Raw genomic sequence first — 17,998 nt, 5'->3', positions numbered from 1 at the left:
AACTGAAATGGCATGAAGTTGCTTTGTACTAATGCTAATGTTTTCTATGTGTCTGTGAGCCTGGATGGGGATGAAACGGTTCCCCAGCCCAGGACTAGATGATCTCTTGAGGTTCTTTTAGAGATATGAACAGGAAACTAATGACGAAATAATGAGTTCTAGTCTTACATGATGTGCAAGGTGTATGCCCGGGCTTTGTTGATAGGTTCAAGATGTTGTTGGCCGGTATTTCAAGAAAAAAAGAGTGTTGTGGTCTATAATTCTTTATTTACATTTTTTAAAAGGAGTTATTTGTTTATACTAGTTTCTTACTTGATCTCTGGATGCAACAATAAGGCTCCTGACTGGGCAAATATATTTTTAACTGCAACACTAAATGTATTAAAAAAAATTTTTTTTAATGTTTATTTATTTTTGAGAGAGAGAGAGACAGAGAGAGAGTAGGGAGGGGCAGAGAGAAAGGGGGACACAGAATCCAAAGCAGGCCCTAGGCTCTGTGCTGGGGCTCTGTTCTGTCAGCACAGAGCCTGATGCGGGGCTTGAACTCACGAACTCCAAGATCATGACCCGAGGCGAAGTCAGACATTTAACTGACTGAGCCACCCAGATGCCCCAACACTGAATGCATTTTATCCTAACATTTTTCTAAACTTTTTTTTTTTTTTTTTAAACAATTTAGATTTACAGATGTTTCAAAGATACTACACTGCACACTATTTGGGCACCTGAGTGGCTCAGTCGGTTGAGTATCCAAATCTTGACTTTGGCTTAGGTTATGATCTCATGGTTCCCAGGATCAAGCCCATGCTGGGCTCTGCACTGATGGAGTGGAGCCTGCCTGGGATTCTCTCTCTGCCTTTCTCTCTGCCTCTCCCTCCCTCACGTCTGTGCACATGCTTTTTTTCTCTCTCTCAAAATAAACATTAAAAAAAAGATAGTACAAAGATAAGTTAGAAAGATAGCACAGAGATGGGTTACAAAAATAGTTTAGAGAATTAATTCTTATATGTACATTTCTTGGAGATCCTGAGGGTTTAGTTCTGGATCTACCAAAATAAAGTGAATATCACAGTAAAGCATGTCAAATGAATGTTTTGGTTTCCCAGTGCATGTAAAAGCTATGTTTATACTGTACTGCAGTCTATTAAGTGTATAATAGCATTACATATAAAAAAAAAAAGAATGTATATACCTTGATTAAAAAATACTGCTAAAAAATGCTAACCAATCATCAGAGCTACCAGTGAGTTGTAATCTTCTTGCTGGTGGAGGGTCTTGCCTCGATGTTGATGGCTGCTGACTGATCAGGGAGGTGGTTGCTGAATTGTAGGTGGCAGTGGTAAAATACAACAGTGGGGCAACTGGGTGGCTCAGTCAGTTAAGCATCAAAGTCTTGAGATTGAGCCCCACCTTGAGCATTGGGCTTCCTGCTGGGAGTGGAGCCTGCTTAAGATTCTGTCTCCCCATCTCCTTCTGCCCCTCCCCCACTCATTAGCACACACACATAATCTACCCCCCCTCTCAAAAAAAGAGACAACAATGAAGTTTATTGCACCAGTCAACTCCTCCTTTCACAATTTGTCTGTAGCATGCGGTGCTGTTTGATAACACTTTACTGAAAGTAGAACTTCTTTCAAAATTTGAATCAATCATCTCAAACCTTGCCTTTGCTTAATCAGCTAAGTTGATATAACACAGAATCCTAAATCCTAAATCCTTTCTTAAATCCTTTGTTATTGTTTCAACTTCAAAAATGTCTTCACAGCATCTTTGCCAGGAGTAGATGCCATCACAGGAAACTACTATGTTTGCTCATCCATAAGAAACAACTCCTCATCCGTGAAAGTTTTATCATGAGATTGCAGCCATTCAGTCACATATTCAGGCTTCACTTCTAGTTCTCTTGCTATTTCCACCACACCTGCAGTTACTTCCTCCACTGCAGTCCTGAGCCCCTCCAAGTCATCCACGAGGGTGGGAATCAGCTTCTTCCAAACTCCTGCACATGTTGATATCATGACCTCTTTCCATGAATATGAGTGTTCTTAATCGCATCTAGAATGGTGAATCCTTCCCAGAGGGTTTTCAATGAACTTTGCCCAGATCCATTAGAGGAATCACTGTCTATGATTCCTCTATCTATAAGGCAGCTATAGCCTTATGAAATGTATTTCTTACATAGTAAGACTTGAAAGTCAAAGTTACTCCTTGAACCATAGGCTGCGGAATGGATGTTGTGTTAGCAGACATTAGTGACATTAATCTTGTTGTGCATTTCCATCAGACCTCTTGGGTGACAGGTTCATTGTCAATGTGCAGCAATATTTAACAAAGAATATTTTTTGTGAGAAGTGGTTCTCAACAGTGGGTTTAAAATATTCAGTAAACCATGTTGTAAACATGGTTGTCATTCAGGCTTTATTGTTGTATGTATGTATTGTTTGATGTATGTCATTCAGGCTTTATTGTTCCATTTACAGAGCACAGGAAGACCGAATTTAGCAAAATTCTTGAGGCCCTAGGACTTTCAGAATGGTAAGTGAGCAATGGCTTCAACTTAAAGTTAGCAGCTGCGTCAGCCCCTGACAAGAGAGTCAGCCTATCTTTTGAAGCTTTGAGGCCAGGCGTTGACATCTCCTCTCTGGTGATGAAAGTCCTACATGGCAGCTTCTTCCAATAGACAGCTGTTTCATGTACATTGAAAATATGTTGTGTAGTGTAGCCACCTTTACGAATTCTCTTAGCTGGATCTTCTGGATAACTTGCTTCAGCTTCTATATCAGCACTTGCTGCTTCACCTTGCACTTCTATGTTATGGAAATGGCTTCTTTCCTTAAGCCTCATGACAGAACCTCTACTAGCTTCAAATTCTTCTGCACCTTCCTCACCTCTCTCAGACTTCATAGAATTGAGGAGTTAGGGCCTTGCTCTAGATTAGGCTTTGGCTTAAGCGAATATTGTGGCTGGTTTGCTCTTCCATCCAGACCACTAAAACTGTCTCCAAATCAGTAATAAGGCTGTTTTGTTTTCTTATATTCATGTGTTCACTGGAGTAGCACTTTCAATTTCCTTCAAGAACTTTTCTTTTGCATTCAAACTTTGGCTACCAGTTTGGTGCAAGAGGCCTAGCTTTTGGCCTGTCTCAGCTTTTGACGTGCCTTCCTCACTAAGCCTAGTCATCATTAGCTTTTGATTTAAAGTGAGAGATGTGCAACTCTTTCCTTCACTTGAACACTTGGAGGCCACTGTAGGGTTATTAATTGGCCTAATTTCAATATTGTTGTGTGTTAGGGAATAGGGAGGCCTGAAGAGGGGAAGAAAGATGGGGGAATGGTCCATCGGTGGAGCAGTGAGAACACACACAAAATTTATCACTTAAGTCTGCTATCTTATATGGGTGCGATTTGTGGCAGCCCGGAACAATTACAATAGTAACAGATCATTGCTTTGTTCATCAGAGATCATTGATCACAGATCACCATAACAAATGGAATAATAATGAAAAGTTTGAAATATTGTAAGAATTACCAAAATGTGACATAGAGACATGAAGTGAACAAATGCAGTTTGGAAAATGGTGCCAGTAGATTTGTTTAAAACAGGGTTGCCACAAGCCTCCAATTTGTAAAAACAAAAACAAAAGCAAAAACGCAAGATCTGTGAAGTATAAGGAAGTTAGATATACCTAGATAGTTTTCATGCAGCTTCTTTTAATGTTATTACATTGCATGTAAGCAGGTACCTTTATCAAACCTAAGGAATCAACATTGGTACAGCACTATTAACTAAACTTCAGACTTCATTGAACTTTCACCAGTTTTTCACTTACTTTTTTTTTCTGCTCCAGGGTTCAGTAGGTTACCACATTGCATTTGATTACCATATCTCTCTTGTCTCCTCCAAACTGTGACAGTTTCTCAGTCTTTCCTTGTTTTTCATGAACTTGACACATTTGAGGAGCACTAGCCAGATATTTTGTAGAACGTCCCTCAATTTGGGTTTGTCTGATGTATTGTAATGACCAGACTGGAGTTATGGGTGTTTTAGAATGTCACAGAGATGAAATGCCTTTCTCATTTCATCATATGAGGGATATGTGATATCAACATGTGCTAATCAACTTATTACAGTGCTGTAAACCTTGACCACTTGGTTAAGATGGTATGTGTCTGTCAGTTTTCTCTACTGTAATATTACTGGGTTCCCCCCTCCCCCTTTTAATACTCTGTCCATTAGAAGTCACTTACTAAATCCAGTTAACACTCAAGAGCCGGGAAAATAAATGACTCCTCCTAGAGGTAGGATTATCAAAACATTTGTGAACATACATTAAAAACACCAAAACATTTAATAAATATTTTGGGGGAGATGCTTTGAGGCTATGCAACTATTCGGTTCCTCCTTAAAGTTTCACCCACTAATTTTAGCATTCATCCCAAATCTTGCCCACAATAATTATTGCCGTGGTGCTCAAATGGTAACTTTTCTATTTCCCTCATTCCTTCTATATTTATTATTCAGAACTTTGGAATTTTTCACCCACTAATTTTAGCATTCATCCCAAATCTTGCCCACAATAATTATTGCCGTGGTGCTCAAATGGTAACTTTTCTATTGCCCTCATTCCTTCTATATTTATTATTCAGAACTTTGGAATTTTTCTGTAAGGAAGGATTTTGCTTCTCCCCCATTTATTTGTTTCATCATTTGTTTATATCAGTTAAGGACTAATAGATACTTATTCTATTCTTGGGTCATAATCAAATACTATTGTCATTACTTTTTGTTGTTCAAATTGTTCCGAGTTTCGCCAATGAAAACTCCTTATTATTTCTGTACCATCCATCTATCTACATGGGTTCATACTGATATCTTTGACTCATTCAACTCCTCAGGGTTCTTTCTAGCCTTCCTGTCTTTACTTGTTTGTAATTTACTCTCCCTGACAGCAAGACATATGACTTCCATCATCTGTAATTTATTTACGTATTTGTTCAACCCTGGTATCCTTGTAAAGCAGTATCAGAATTGCTAACCTGTCCTCTCGTGTGAAACATGGTTACTAAGTAGACTACAGTGTTTTTTGTCCATTCTTTTTGTCTTTAGTCTTACAGTTTCCAATAAAAATTACTTAGGTCAACTCTTCCTCCCCACTCCCATGCAGTTATGTCATACTTTCTCATATAGTTAGATTCATTTGTTGTGGTTGGTCTTCATTCTATCTTGGGATTCCCCAACAATCCTGAGTTAGCTTTTCAAACTGCATGCAGTAAAGTTTACTCTTTGTGGTGTATAGTTCAGTGGGTTTTACCAAACACAAAGGGTCATGTATTCACCACCACAGTACCACATAGAATAGTCTTGTCATCATAAAATTCCCTTGTGCTTCTCCTTGTACTGAACTCCTTTCCCCTGCCCTAACACCCTATGATAGTGTTTTCAAAAATAAGCATTTTTAAGTGATAAAGAATATTAGGAACCAACTTGTCCTAAACTTTTCCATTTTATAATTTTTGGTATTTAAAAAATTTATGAAAGTACTGTATACACATTTCTGTTTACAGGTAGAGAAAGCCACAATATAAAAAACAATCCTCCTTCAGTAGTTAGCATGTGTGAAGATGTAAGAGCTTGTCTATCGGTATGTTTTTGGCACAGTCTTGGACCTTTAAATCTGAAGTCTTTCATGGTAGTAATAGTTCCAAGCCCCAATCTCAGAAGTAACCAGTGTGAAGCCCTTTATTTCCCATATGAGAAAGTTGAGAACCAGAAATTAAGGTCATGCAGTTATTTATGACAACACATGAGGTGGAACTCACACTCAAGGCTCCCAGTCCATTGTTCTTTCCACATCCTGGTGTTTTTTCAAAGGCACGAGCTCGGATCAACCTGCCACCCAAATGCAGATGAATGTGAACTGGATAACTTGAAAACACCCATGAGGTAGTAAGTAGGCGGCTTTGACGTCAGTTGCTGCTGCTGTAGACAAAGGGACACTTGTGTGTGTGTCTAAATCCAGATGATTTTTATTTTCTAAGTTATGCCATGGAGGACTATAAAAAAAAATCTTTCCACTCTGGCCACAGCAGGTATGTGATAGGGATTTGTAGAGAAGCTCATAGACAGAAGGCATCGGCAAAGATTCTCTTATGGAAGTCCCTGTTTTGCAAAGATTTAAGCAGTAGCAATTAGAAGCACAGATTCTAGAACAATAAAAGAATCATTGATAAAATCTGTACCCTTGAAACTGGACTTGGAGGAACTGAAGAGAATGAGAAACTCTGGAATATGTATAACTGTGAAGACGGAAGCACGCCCCTCCCCCACCCACCCCACCAAAGGACAAATGTGGCACTCTGGAGCGAAAGGAGTCAAGGAGTGAATGAGCAGAACCAATCTGACCAAAAACATAGAGCTGCTTGCCACAGGACCAGCACAGGACGTCAGTCACCCTAGTGCTACCTGGCTGAAGGCTCTACCAGCATCTAGAGCACGGGAGCTGTGCAACACTAAAATTATACTGTGATTATAATACGTGTACTTGAAATATGGCACAGCTATCTCAACTTACGTTATTTCCATTGTGTAATTTAGTTGCCTTGAACTAATCCTTCTATTGCTTGAGTAAAGAGAACTCCTTAAAAAAAAAAGAGAGAACTCCTTTATTCTGTTGAAGATAGATGTCTGAACTGGGTGGAACTCACTAACGTGTGCTTACAGCCCTGATTGTTGCCCAGCGTCGGCAGACCAAGACAACACCCCCAGGAGAGGATGGTGCCCAAACAGGCCCCAGTTCCATGGAGATATGCCACTTCTTACATATATGAAACAAAAGCTCCAGGCAGCAAAATCCAGAAATCCTTCCAAGTGTAGAAATATATACATTTTTCAGGATTACAAACTTACTATTTTATGTGTGAAATTAACTGTACATCTCACAGGGCATTCTTAAATATTCTAAAGGTTATCTGAGTGAATGGCAAGATAAATTATTTCCCTTGAATGTTTTTAAACACCCTAGGTCTTCATAAAATAAATTATGTCCCATTCATATTTTTAGATATTCCACGTCTTTCTCAGGACACGACAGCCTTAACACTGGAACAAATTCCAAGGACATTTAAGTGGATGCAACTTCTCTTTCAACCTGAATTTACCTTTAGATATCTCCTTTAAAAAAATAGCTTGTTTGTTTATTCATCATTTAATTGGAGTTACAATTTAAGGCACAGATCTAAAATGTTCAGTTTGATGAGTTTTGGCATTTGTAAATATCCATGAAACCACCACCCCAAACAAAATATGGAACATTTTCATCATCAGAAATTTCCCTTATGCTATCTTCCAGTCAGTTTTACCCCACTTCTAAATCCAACCACTTTCTGACTTCCATCATAAATTTATTTTGCCTGTTCTTACATTTCATATTCATTCAATCAAGTAGTGTGTTGTGTGTGTGTGTGTGTGTGTGTGTGTGTATTCTTTCATTCAGTGTTTTTGAGATTCATCCATGTTGCTGTACTTACCAGAAGTTCTTCCTTTTTACTGCTGAATAGTGTCCCATCATGTGGCTATGCCATAATCTGTTTACACATTTTGTTGTTGACACTGGAGTTTTCCAGTTTAAGGCTGTTATGGGAAAGGCTGCTATAGATATTCTTGAATTAGTCTTTCTTTTTTCCTTTTTCTTTTTTAAGAGTTTATTTTTTAAAGTTTATTTATTTATTTTGAGAGAGAGAAAGAGAGAGGAAGTGTGTGTGTGTGTGTGTGTGTGTGTGTGTGTGTGAGAGAGAGAGAGAGAGAGAGAGAGAGAGAGTGTGGGGGAGGGGCACAGAGAGAGGGAGAGAGAATCCCAGGCTCTGAGCTGTCAGCACAGAGACTGATGTGGGGCTCAAACTCATGAACTGTGAGATCATGACCTGAGTTGAAGTCAGAAGCTTAGCCAGCTGAGCCACCCAGGAGCCCCTATATTTTTCTTTTTTAAAAAGTCTTATTTTGAAATAATTTCAAAATTATTCAAATAATTTCATAATTGAAATAATTTCAAAAATTATTTTTGCAACTACCAAAGTTACAAAAATTAAAATGACACAAAATCACACATATACCCTTTATCCAGATTTATTGATTGTAAATATCTAACTTTTGTTTTGTCATTTGTGTGTGTGCTATTGTGTGTGTGTGTGTGTGTGTGTGTGTGTGTGTGTGTGTGTGTTCTTGAATCATGTGAAGGCCCTTTACCCCAAAATGATGGCCCTTTACTCCTACAAAGTTCAGTGTAGGTTTCCTTAAAATATGGATATTCTCTAATATAATCACAGTACAGATCTTCCTTGACTTATAATGGGGTTACATTCTGATAAGCCCATCAGAAGTTGAAAATATTGTAGGGGCATCTGGGTGGCTCAGTCGGTTAAGCGTCTGACTTCACCTCAGGTCATGATCTCATGGTTCGTGAGTTGGAGCCCCACGTCGGGGTCTGTGCTGACAGCTCGGAGCCTGGAGCCTGCTTCGGATTCTGTGTCTCCCTCTCTCTCTGCCCCTCCCCCACTCCTGCTCGCTCTCTCTCTCAAAAATAAATAAATCAAAAAAATTAAAAAACAAAAAAGAAGTTGAAAATATTGTAAATTGAAAATGCATTTAATACCCCATGACCTACTGAACACTATAGCTTAGCCTAGCCTACCATGATCATGCTTAGAACACTCACATTAGCCCACAGCTGAGCAACATCATCTCACACACAAAGCCTATTTTATAATAAAGTGTTGAAAATCTTATGTAATTTATCGAGTACTGTACTGAAAGTGAAAACCAAAATGGTTGTATGGTTACAGAATGGTTGTCAGTGTATCTGTCGTTGCCCTTGTGATCGCATGGCTGATGAAACCTTGGTGGCCACTGCCCAGCCTCCCAAGAGAGGATTGTACCACATATCACTAGCCCAGGAGAAGATCAAAATTCAAAACTCAAAGAACAGTTTCTACTGAATGTGTACTGCTTTTACATCATAAAGTTGAAGAATTGTAAGTCAAACCATCATAAGTCAGGGACCATTTACATAGTTAGCAATTTCGGTGAATTTTACATTGATATAATACTCTAAGCCATCAATCATATTCCAATTTTATCAGTTACTGACCCAATTATTGACCCAATAACATCTTTAAGGAAATCCTCTGCTGTCCCTCATCCCACCACCAACAAAATCCAGTTTAGGGTTAGCTACTGCTTTAATTGTCACCTCTTTTTAGCCTCCTTTAATCTGGAATGTTTTTAAAGCCTTTCTTTTTATGACACTGACATTTTTCACAACAACAGTACTCCTCTCTTGTTTAAAAAATGTTCTTCATTTTGGGTTGTTCTGATGTATCTTCATGGTTAGATTCACATTATGCATTCTAGACCAAAATACTGCATAGGGATGTTGTATCCTCAGAATAGCACATTTAGAGGCATAAGATATCCATCTGTCCCACCCTGGTGATGTTGATTTGAATTGCCTAGTCAAGGTGTTGTCCAATTTATTCACTAAAATCACCATTTTTTACTGTTGTAATTAATAGGTGGTCTATGGGAAGATAATTTAGGATTATGAAACTATCCTGTTCCTTATCAAAATTTCCTCCTGGATTTAGCATCCATTGGTGGTTTTTGCCTGATTCAATCTTTACTATGATTATCGCAAAATAGTAATCTTTCAACTTGTGTACTCCTCCACATTTACCAGTTTGTCCTCAGCATTGAACTATAATTAAGAGCTCTCTCCTCTGCTTCCTTATTTATTTATTATAGATATGAACTCATTAATTTCTGTTTCTTCACTGGCTTATAATTCGTTACTGTGCTTATTTTGGTGCCCAAATTATCCCAGATTTGGCCAAGAGGAGTCTCTTCAAGAGGGCTCTTGTGTTTTTGTGACATGCTTCATCTTTTTTTTTAACCACTTCTTATTTTCTGGCATTAGTAGCGCTTTCAGACTTGTAGTCACTTTGTTCCATGCCTAGAATTAGCCATGTCTTTGAGGAGCCCTCATTCATTTTAGTGAAGAATGATATTAAAGACCAAGATCTTTAATAGGTACTAGGCATGATCGTTGCTACCAGCATCTTTGCTTCTTGGTCCTTTCAGTGGACAGAATTAAGAAATACACAAATGTATACACATATATACGAATGTACACCTGCAAAAACATACACATACATGTCGCGACCAGCGCAACAAACACCGAGATCAGGGTCCTGAGGGTAGGGGAATGTAAGAAAGAAAAGAAGAGAAGCCAGTTTGGGAACAGGAGGGTCCCCTGGGCTGATGGCCCAAGTGACGGCTTTATTGTTGCTGTACACAATCTTTTATATCAAGACTCTTATGGATCAGGTCATTCTAAGAATAAACAGGTTTCACATGATTGCTGCCAGCCAAAACATTTAGTTCTGTGTACCTTGTGAACTTTCTAAACAGGTCACAACAAGACCTTGTTGATAGATTGCTAGCAAAACACAGTTCCCATGTTTGTTTCTCTTTGACCCCGGGTAGAAAAAGGGGGGTAACATTACTGCCAGCACCCACAGATCACAGGCTTCAGGAATTAGCTTTCTCAGCCTTGACAAGGCTTTCGTATGCCTTTGCAAGTGGGGGAATGAGAGGGGGAACCACCGGGTTGGCTGAGTCAACAGGGAGCCGTTGCTCGACCCGGTCTCAGCCTGGCACCGGGGTCCGGCCTCCCACACATACATACTTATACACACACACCATATACATATTTTAGAAGTCATAAATTCATGCCTGAGATCTCCAATTCCAATCCATCCCCTCAGCATCCTTTTCTCGTTTTCTTCCATTCTTTATTTGTATGCTCCCTCTCTCCACAAGATATCTAGCTCCCAACAACATCTGTATGTTGCTCAGTCCTGTAATACACTCTAACATAACTTAGAATCACTAAGTTGATACTGATACTTAGAATCACTAAGCTGATACTACTATAATAAACGAATCTCTAAAAAGAGTCCAAGATTCACTTGTAATTCTTTTCTACTCCCCACCTTGCCCAAGACTAAGGGTGTACAGTCAAACATTTATCTGTAAGTTACTTGGCTTCCTTCCATCTTTCCTTCCTTGGTTCTTTTCTTCCTTAATCTTTTTCCTTCCAGTATGGTTATGGTATTCATTTGAAATACAGTTAGGTTCGTGTCTTTTCTTTTGCTTAGAGTTTTTTATTTTCCTCCCATTCTTAGCGTTTGAATTTAATTTTTGAATGTGTAGAACATAAATATGCTTTCAAGATCCAAAATTTTGCAAAAAGATATTCTCAGAAAAGTGATACTTACTTCACATCCCTTCCCATCCTCTTTCTTCCCACCCTTTGTATGCCACCAATTTCATTGTTATCTGGTTTGCTGGTTAGCGTTTCTTTTTGTAAAGATAAGCAAATATACGTATATATCCCATTTTCCCTTCTTTTGTATGTAAAAGGTAGGACCTGTTTAAGCTCTTATGCTTTATTTTTTTTAAAGCTTATTTATTTATTTTGGGGTGGGAGGGGCAGAGAGAGGGAGAGAGAGAGAGAATTCCAAGCAGACTCTGCACTGTCCGCATGGAGCCCAATGTGGGGCTCAAACCCATGAGCCATGCAATCATAACCCAAAACAAAACCAAGGGCTGCAATCATAACCCAATACAAAACCAAGGGCTGGATGCTTAATTGACTGAGCCACCTAGGCTCCTGTCTTATGCTTTTTTAAAATCTTAAGGGTACCTCCTGAAATAACTTCCTTGCAGTTTTTAGAGATCTGCTCTGTTATTTTTTACAGCTGCATAGAATTCATTGTGTGTCTGTGCCAAAGATTTTTCAATCCATATCCTATATTTAAGTCTTTGATTAGTTTCCATTATTTCATAACTTCAAATCATGCTTCAAGAAGAAGTAATCCTGTGCCTATATGTTTTTTTGTTTTGTTTTGTTTAAATTTCTGGAGTGTACCTACTTCCTTGTGTATCTAAATTCCTAGAAGTAAGATTGCTGGGTTGAGGCATATATGCATGTATGGTTTTGTATTTATTTCCATATTGCCAAATTACCCATACTTTTTTCATTCTCACAGTGATGTATGAGGGTGTCTGTTTTCCCCATAGTCTTCTCACAGAGTAACATTGTCAAGCTTTTCAATTTTTGCCGATGTTACAGGTAAGAAATGTATATCAGTAGAGTTTATTTTTCATTTATCTTAGGAATGAAGTTGAACATCTTTCAATATATCTAAAGGCCATTTTTTAATATCTCTTTTTGTGAATTGTCTTTTTTTGTTGTTTGTCCATTTTTCTTTGTTTTTTTCCCCAAGTTTTATAAATTCTTTATAAATTAGGGAGATTAGCCCATTATCTGCAAAACAGTTTGCAAATATGTTCTGCTAGTTTGTCATTTATCTTTTGACATTGCTTACACTGTTTTTTGACATATCAAAGCTTAAAAATTTTCACTACTTATATTTTTTATTTTTTTTCTTTTACTGCATCAGGATTTGTTAGTCATAGTTAGAACACCTTTTCTGATACATAGGTTATAGAAGAATTCACCCACCTTTTCCTATAGATTCCCCATACACGTGTAGCAGGATAATTTCTTAAGATATCAGTTTTTGTTTTCTCTCATCAGTTTTCCCTTTCCCTTCTCCTACTCAGGGAGCAAGTTCTATGCATCATTGCCTCAGCTGGGCTCTGTACGAGGGCTGCATGACTTTTGATCATCAAAGCTTAAAGGGAGCCTGGGGTTTGAGGAGAATGAAAAGGTCCTGCCAGAGACTGCAGGAGACAGGGGTTCTTTAACTGTACAGTGTACCAGCTCCAGCTGGAGGCTAGGTCAGAACACCTAGCCTCATCCAAGATCTCCTGACTTGAAGGGAACTGTGCAGGCTGAGACAATGACACTCCAGTCACAGTGAGTGCAGACAGAGGACTGATAAATGGAGGGGCCTCTACAAAGCCTTTGTGAAGTGTTAGACTCCAGAACTTTGACACCCTCCATCCCAAAAGGAAAAAAGACTAAGCTTATCTAATTGTTTTATATTTCAATTTCATTTTAAAGCTATAACAGTTTCAAAATAGTTCTGGGATAACTGGAGATCCACATGCAAATGAGACAAATGAAATGAGAATGAAATTAGACAAATACTTCACATCATATGCAAAAATTAACTGTAGGGGTGCCTGGGTGGCTCATTCAGTTAAGCGTCTGCCTTTGGCTCAGGTCATGATCTCAAGGTTTGTGAGTTTGAGCCCCTCATCAGGCTCTGTGCTGACAGCTCAGAGCCTAGAGCCTGCTTTGGATTCAGTGTCTCCCTCTCTCTATGCTCCACACTCCTGCTTGTGTTCTGTCTGTCTCTCAAAAATAAACAAAGGGGTGACTGGGCGGCTCAGTCGGTTGACTTCTGGCTTTGGCTCATGTCATGATCTTGTGGTTCATGGGTTTGAGCCCTGCATCGGACTCTGTGCTGACAGCTCAGAGCCTGGATCCCATTTTGGATTCTGTGTCTCCCTCTCTCTCTGTCCCTCCCTCGCGCTTAGTCTGTCTCTCTCTCTCTTAAAAATAAATATTTAAAAAATTTTTTTAATTAAAAAAATTAAAAAACATTAACTCCAAATGGATCAAAGATCCAAATGTAAGAGCTAAAACTATAAAACACTTAGGAAGAAACACAGGGGATACATTTTCATAACCTTAGATTTGGCAGTGGATCCTTTGATATGTCATTAAAAGCACAAGCAACAAAGGAAAAAATAGATAAATTTGACTTGAACAAAATTAAAAACTTTTGTGCATTAAGGGACATTATCAAGAAAGTGAAAAGACAGCCTGAAGAATGGAAAAAACTATATGCAAATCATGTATCTGATAAGGATCTAATGACCAGAATACATAAAGAACTTTACTTGACTTGAAAAGACATTTCTCCAGAGAAGGTGCGCAAATGACCAGCAAGCACATGAAAAGATACTCAGCATTAGGGAGATGCAAATCATTACCACAATTCACATTCACTAAGATTGCTATAATAAAAACAAATGAACAAATAATAGGTGTTGATGAGAACAGGGAGAAGTTGAAACCCTCATTCACTGTTGGTGGGAATGTAAAATAATTCAGTTGATGTGAAAAGGAGTTTGGTGCCTCCTCAAAAAATTTAACATAGATAGGACATCTAGCTGGCTCAGTCAGTAGAGTATGTGACTCTTGATTTCCGGGTTGTGAGTTCAAGACTCACGTTACATGAAAAGCTTATGTAAAAAAAAAAATTATCATAGAATTACCATATGTCCAAGTAATTATATTTCTAGGTATATATCCCAAAGAATTGAAAACAGGTGTTCAAGCAAATACTTCAACATATCTGTTCATAGCAGCACTATTAACAATGTCCAAATGTCCATTAGCTGATGAGTGGGTAAATAAAAAAAGTGGCTGATTCATAACATAGACTATTTTTCAGCCATAAAAAGATTGAAGTACTAATAGATGCTACAATGTGGATAAACCTTGAAAACATTATGCTATGTAAAATAATCCAGACACAAAATGTCACACAATGGATGATTTCGTTTATTTGAAATATCTGGAATAGATAAATCCATAGAGATGGAGAGCAGATTGGTAGTTGCTGGGGCTGGGATCAAGGGAGAGTGGGGAGCAACTGCTTAATAGGTATGGGGTTTTCTTTTGGAACGATGAAAATATTTTAGATCTAGGCAGAGGTGGTAGTTGCATAATCTCGTGAGTGTTCTAAATGCCGCTGAATTGTTGACTTTAAAAGACTTAATTTTAGGGGTGCTTGGGTGGCTCAGTTGGTTAAGTATCCGCCTTTGGCTCAGGTCATGATGTTCAAGCCCAGTGTTGGAATCTATGCTGACAGCTCAGAGCCTGGAGCCCGTTTTTGGATTCTGTGTCTCCCTCTTTCTCTGGCCCCTCCCTGCTTGAGCTCTCTCTCTTTTGTTCTCTCTCTTTCTGAAAAATAAACATTAAAAAAGTTTTTAAAAAGATTAAAATATTTAATTTTGTTATGTGAACTTCACCTCATTAGAATTTTTCTTAAATGTAATATATGATGTATTTACATGGTTAAAAACTTAAAGATACAAATTTATTCAGTGTAAATATTTCTTTCTGCATCTTACCCCCACTCAGTTACCTTTCCTACAGTCAATATTATCAACCTCATGAATATCCTTCTAAAGATATTATATTTGCCCATAAGCAAATAAGTATATGTTATTTCCTTTCTACTCTTTTTATGAATGGTAACATATTTAACATACTTTTCTGCTCCTGGCTCTTTCTTCTGCTTAATGTTATATTTTGAGATCATTTCATATTAGTACATATAATCAATATTCCATCACATTCATCTAACCTGTCCTTCACTTGTGGGACTTAAAGAATGTTCCTAATTCTTTGCTTTTACAAAGGTACCTTATATCTATGATATTTCACTGCCTGAGAGTACATTTAAAGAGTCAATTCCCTGAAGTAATTTACTGAGTCATAGGATGTGTGCATTTCTAACTATTTTTAAGCTATTGATCAATTGTTCTACAATTTGTACTAATTTACATGCCTCCCAGAAATGTTAATAAAAAATTACATAATGTGTTATCAAACTTTGGATCTTTGTCATTTTGATAGGTGAGAGTAGTATCTAAGTGAGGCTTTATTTTCTCTATGTGTGAGAAAAACATCTTTTCCTATTAATTTTAATTTTTTATTATGTGAACTATATTTCTCATATTATTTACCCATTTTTTAAATTCAGATTATGGCCTTTTTCTTACAGATTTGAAGGTACTTTTAGGAAAATAACCACTGGTCTATGAAATGAAGTACAATTTTTTTTCCTACAGTTTTCTTTCTGCTCTGTTTGCAGTGGTTTTTGTCACGAAAAAAAAATTTTTAAAGTAGGCTTCATGCCAAGCATGGAGCCCAATGTGGGGCTGAACTCATGACCCTGAGATCAAGAGATGGACACTTAACCAACTGAGACACTCAGGTACCCCAAGAAATTATTTTTAAGAGGCCAAATTTATTAATTTTTTTCTTTGATAGCTTCTGGATTTTAATATTTGTGGTATGGTCTTCCCCATACCAAGATTATAAGATAATTATTTCATGAAGAATTCTTTCCTCTCTTTTTTTCTCATAGTTTTATGGTTTCTTTAACTTTTTTTTCTTTTTGTTCATTCTTTGAGCAATTTGGAAATTATTCTGTTTGGAGAATGAAGTATGTATGGATCATAGTCATTTTTCAGATGATTCGGGATTAGAGAGAAATAAGACTTGGTTTCTTCCCTTGTGATGGTTCCTTCCATTTAAATAAATAAGCATTATAGAAGCTGTGACAGAAATCTGAACAGAGTGCTTTGGGGACATCAAGGGAAGGAAAACAGAGTCCAGAAAAGGCTTCATAAAGAAATAGATATCCAATACTTACTGACAATCTCAATGACCATTCCTATACCCTTCTGGAAACTCTTCCATTGTGACTTCTGTGATCCTCATGACTCCAGATTCCCATATTGCCTCTTTAATTATTCTCACTGTCCTGGATTGTTTTCTTTCCTCCATTGATCAAATATATGTGTTCTACAGGATTATATTTCACTTCCCAACTGCCCATTCTTCTTTCTAATTCTTTTTCAGTTCCAAATATTCTCTTTTTTGTATATGAAGACCTCTAAGTCCATATACATTTTTTTCTGAGTGTATAACTAAAACTGTTTATTATATCTGGGATTTTATATTTGTGAGTATTTGATTAGTATGTGTTCCCCTACTAGACTGTTCTGCATAAAGACTGTTTTGTTTTTATCACCACTGGTCCCAGTTCCTGGCATATAGTAAGTCGTTAATAAATATTTTCATATAAATAAATGTTTAGTACTGATCTTTTTTCCTAAAAACTAGTTCTTAATTTTTTGATTACTTGCTGAGCATTTCCACCAGGTATTCCTTTTAGCTCCTCAAAATCAATTTGCTCAGTGTAACAAACACCGAGATTCTGGCTAACACTGTATAGGACCTGAGGATATATTTACTCTAAATAACAGAAAACACAATAGTAAGTGCATATGGTTTTAATCCATGTGACTTAGGGCAGCACTCTGCTGTAAGTTAAGTTCTATTTTTAACTTTTTGTTGAAACTCCACACTGTTTTCCACAGTGGCTGCACCAGTTTGCATTCCTACAAACAATGCAACTTACCAACAAGTGATTCTTTTTTAAGCAAAGATGAAAATGATGAATTTTTCCTGGTGACTTGAGGTGTTTACCTTGTTAGAGAAATGAATGCTAGTTTCTCTTAAAAAACATGCAACCATTCATTAATAGAATTATATATGAGACAGAGGTAGCACAAAGGGAATGATTAACTTGGCAGGAGGTTGGGAGTTGGGGAATGTGGTCAGAAAAGACAGTTTGCAGGAGGAGACCATCAAAGCTTAATTTTAAAGGATGAACTGAGTGGGGAGTGAGGATATTAGGGGAGAAAGGGGTTGGTATTTCAGGTAGAAGGAATAGAATATTCTAAGGAAGACCACAGAGGGGGAATATCAGTGTGTATTTATCTCCTAGGGCAGAGGTGGAATATGTCTTTTCCAGGAGAGTGCCAGGGTAGGAATTCAGAGAGGTAGGCAGGGCTTATGTCATAACTAGCTTTGTGTAAGGTGCTTCATGGCGGATTTGGAATTTACCTTGGTGATTAGGAACTAGTGAGGAATCAGTCATCTGCATCTAATTATCTTCCCTGGCAAGAATGTTCCGCTTCTGTGCTCCTGACTTCAGGTAACTAATGTCATCCTCTCAGGCACTCAACCAGGAAATATCGAAGTAAATTTAAAACTTTCCTTTCCATTAAATAACAATCTCACCATCCCCATCCAATTTGAACCCACAAAGTGTTTTCCTTCCTGTTTGCTCTGTGCTGCCTGACTCAGGTGCTTACAACCTTTCAC

At 37.8% G+C, this 17,998-nt stretch overlaps 1 protein-coding gene across 6 annotated transcripts in view; it reads left to right on the top strand.

The window, feature by feature from the left end:
- Window positions 1-17,998, top strand: part of ABCD3 (ATP binding cassette subfamily D member 3) — a 114,530-nt gene that overhangs the window by 17,519 nt on the left and 79,013 nt on the right. The window lies entirely within an intron of this gene.

This window comes from Panthera pardus, unplaced genomic scaffold, assembly GCF_024362965.1.
Source record: "Panthera pardus isolate Hobbes unplaced genomic scaffold, ASM2436296v1 HiC_scaffold_11, whole genome shotgun sequence".
Classification (NCBI taxonomy): domain Eukaryota; kingdom Metazoa; phylum Chordata; class Mammalia; order Carnivora; family Felidae; genus Panthera; species Panthera pardus.
The sequence above is the reverse complement of the archived record's forward strand: the minus strand, read 5'-3'. Positions and strand labels throughout refer to the sequence as shown.